This window comes from Stylophora pistillata, chromosome 12 (genome assembly GCF_964205215.1).
Source record: "Stylophora pistillata chromosome 12, jaStyPist1.2, whole genome shotgun sequence".
In the NCBI taxonomy this organism is placed as follows: domain Eukaryota; kingdom Metazoa; phylum Cnidaria; class Anthozoa; order Scleractinia; family Pocilloporidae; genus Stylophora; species Stylophora pistillata.
The window spans coordinates 9783813-9787500 of NC_142530.1; the positions used below are offsets into that span (position 1 = coordinate 9783813).

The 3688-nt window shown below is 38.8% G+C and overlaps 1 long non-coding RNA gene across 2 annotated transcripts in view; it reads left to right on the forward strand.

The window, feature by feature from the left end:
* Window positions 1-439: 439 nt before the first annotated feature.
* Window positions 440-3688, forward strand: part of LOC148718715 (uncharacterized) — a 4217-nt gene continuing 968 nt past the window's right edge. The window contains exons 1-2 of one of the 2 annotated variants that reach the window (XR_015994300.1): window positions 440-586; window positions 1001-1107. This is a non-coding gene — a long non-coding RNA (uncharacterized LOC148718715). Of the gene's footprint in view, window positions 587-1000 lie in introns of both variants that reach the window. The other variant, XR_015994299.1, reaches the window with a different exon arrangement.

Below are 3688 nucleotides of genomic sequence, written 5' to 3' on the forward strand. Positions count from 1 at the left end.
TCCGCTGTTACATCATACAGCTATCTATGAAGCATCACCCCAATTCTCTGTTAATTCCCACTGCACCTGAAGAAGGCTGGTTTGGCCAGCCGAAATATAGTGCTCCGTCTTAAAATTTACTTATCTACGTTGTATCGGTCTTGCCTCCATATTTATATTTCATATTCGTTATTTTGGGCCGATCAGATCATCGCTGATCCAACGTACAAGAGTAGGAGTATCGTCCACGGTTGCCTGCTGAACATTTCGCTTGTCTGGTAGGCGTCACGCAATATCGGAACGTGTTACAAGATGGAAACCACACGACGATCATAAGTTTTCGTGGTTGGTAATCTTTGAACTTCGTATTTTACAACGAAAACTACCCTTCCCTCTCAAATGCCTTTTTAAAATCTTTTCATATGTCATGGATTCTGTTAAAAAACTCGACAAATAGTTCAAAGTATTGAGCGCCCCCGGGAGAATGAGCCCGTGATTGTTGGAATGTTTGATCAGCACCAAGGTTTGTCTCACGTGGCTAAATGCTGGCGAGCAATTGACAACAAGTTTTGAATAGTGTGCGCTACCTCGCGGAGGTGAATGGTCGGTAAGTTTCTAGTCGTATATTCTAATTTTGGTGAACGAGGAAAAAACAAACGTTTATCAGCCTGTCCTAAAACCTTTTCATGAAGGAATTATCGGAGGTCAGTTCGTTGTGGAAACCTTAACAAACTTGCGTTCAGAGGGAAGATAAGTTCATGCTGGTGTTTGCTAGTGTTGGGTTAGCGATTCAAATGGAGCGAATTTTTCTTCATTGTCCCTATTTTGTGCTCTGTTCTGTGTTTTGTTACCGACTCTCACCTCGTTTTCTTTAAAGTATGCTTGTTTGGTTTATTCAAGAACAATTTTGCCACGCTGCGAATGCTTGAGAGCTTTTTAGAATCTCGAAGGCGTACGTGTACATGTCTTTGCATTTTTGGATGTATATTCGCCCAATGAAGCTGTGCTTATTCTGTCTCAGGAGGCACAGGCACGAAGAATTTTGGCGTGGCCAGGGAAGTCTGAACGACCACAGCCCACCATGAAGGACTCTTGGTGCTCGTTTGATTGTGCTGCAAAGTTGCATTGGTAATGGTGGAAAGTAAAGTCATTCTTCTGTACATCAATCGATAAGTACCAGACCAAATGTTTTTGCTTCTGTCTTACATATAGTAGAAATAGATATTCTTGGAAATACCTTTTGCGAACTCTCCAGCTATGTACATGTATCTGGCAGAGGATTTATGTACATGAAATCTTTTTCTGGCGAAAGCATTTTCAAACTCACTGATAAAGTGTAGTTAATTCCTAAGGTGGCTCGTACCAGTTTCCTCGCGCTGGGAACAGGTCACTCTTGAGTGACGCGCGCGAGAGAAACGTGCGAAAGAAGCGCAAGATGAAAAGATGAAAATTCAAAACAAAGATGGCGGCGCGTGGAATTTTTTACTACTTTTGTGAGAAGTTTACCTAAGAGCTTGTATTTGATGTGTTGAGCGGCCACTATGAATGCAGGAGATAGAAACTAAGAGAACGAAGACGATTTTTGGAGAAGTAAAGATTGCTTCACTTCACATCTAAAAGAAATATTCAACCGATATGAAATCTTGCGACGGTGAAAAAAGAAGAACTCAAGTGAAGGATAATCTACCTGAAGTGGAAGAAGACTTTGAAACTTCAAGGAAAATAATATGATATAGCCAGAAGTCATGTGTGGGATTTTTAAGATGAGCTCGGGAGGCTGTCTTTGATGGCTGTTTAATGATTTTCTTAGCAGTAAATGTCTGTAAACATCAGATCGTAGGTGCTCGCGCAAGCACACGCAATTGTCAGCGGTAGCTAAAACAGATCATGAGCAAATGTCGATCTTGTAGAATCCAGATTTTTAAAACGCGCGTGGAAATTGCTAAACTCGCGAAAGCTATTGCATGAAAATAAGTCCGGTGACCCCTTCTTTTTATTGTTCCACTATGATAACAACATTGAAAGGAATCAGAAAAACTAGAAAATTCTACGGAAGGAAACTTGAAACTGAGAATTTATCTCCTATTTAAGGTACAATAATAAGATAAATTTTACTTGAAATAAGGATACACGTACTTTTATCTTTTCCTTTGAAAAAGGAAAATATCCACAAAAAATCAATTTTTTTGTAGTCCTTATTTGGTGGTACACTAACAAGTGAAACTTAACTTATAATAAGGATACACATACTTTTATCTTTTCCTTTAAAAAAGGAGAAGATCCAAAAAAACAAGGTTAAGTTTTTCTTGTAGTCCTTATTTTATGGTACACTTGCGAGTGGTCTGGAATTCATTGCAGCAAATATAAGGACAGCTGCACAAAAGCTTGAAGGCTACATGTGTTGCTACCTTGTTGTATGTAAATTTTTTGTTTGTTTTCTTTTGGTTTTCCTTTTCCTTCACACTTGGTTTTTATATTGCATATTCATATATGCTCATCTGGCATGTGCAAAGAGAATTGTCACATTCTTATTGGTGGTTTGTTTGTAAACTTTAGACTAACCCATGAACCCTACTTGGGTATAACTATAGTTAGTCTTTATTGGTTTGGATCACCAAGGCGTAACTTTTCTAACTATAGTTAAAGTGAACAGAGAAGCGGTCACATTACTGTAACTATAGTTATCTATCTTAACTATAGTTAGCAGCCTAGATGTGACTGCATCCAGTATTAAAGGCTTTTAAAGAACATTGTTAACTGAGATTAGAGAGGAATGGATTGTAGGTTTTTCATGGCTTACTCCAGGAAGTGCAATAAATAGCACAGGCATGGGCTAATCTGATTTATTTAATGGTAAGAATAACTTGCCTGAAGCTTTTCATACCGTCATACATGCTGTTAAAATATCATTGAAAATACAAGTGGAGAATGTAAATTTGGTATGTTATAATCATGTATCCAGTGACTACCTAAAGATGACTGGATTTTAGTATCTTGAGCAATGTTTGGCCTTGTCAACAATACTTCTAATCAGAAACAAATATCATGAAAATAGACTGATCCTTTCTGAGAAATTCCACTCAGATGTATGCAGAGCATTACAAGCCAAACTTGGTAAATCTGGTTCACATGTTCAAGTCTGAAATAATAATAGCAGATATTGGAGTTGAGCCTGCTAAACCGCGGTCTCTCAATGAAATTGCATGGAAAGGAGACATTTGGGCCAAGTGATTCAAGATGACCGAAGAGTTTCACAGCGAATCTGAGCTCTGAAGCCGTATTCTAGACATTGATCGGCTACTCCCTACTTTTTCACACTTTAAAAGAATCAAGAATGATGGTCAGACATTGTGTGGCCATTGGGTGCACAAATCGAAGTGATAAACCAGCATGCAAAGGGCTTTCATGGCATTCACTGCCACTAAACAACAAAGACCTTCTGAAGACGTTGCTAGTAAAGATCAGATGAGAAAATATGCCATTACCGTATTTTCCGGCCATTTACCCACAGGTAATCAATTGGTTTTGCCTTAAACATGCGCCACTGCGGGTAATAGGAAGGTGCGAGTTGTGAAATTTTGAAACCTGCTGGCAGTTGAACTGAAAAAATTCTCACCTACCTGCATTTCCACCTCTCAGATGAATTTTACTGTATTGAGAGTGCCACAAAGTGGCATGAAAACAGGATGCCGACTTGAGTTTATTTCAC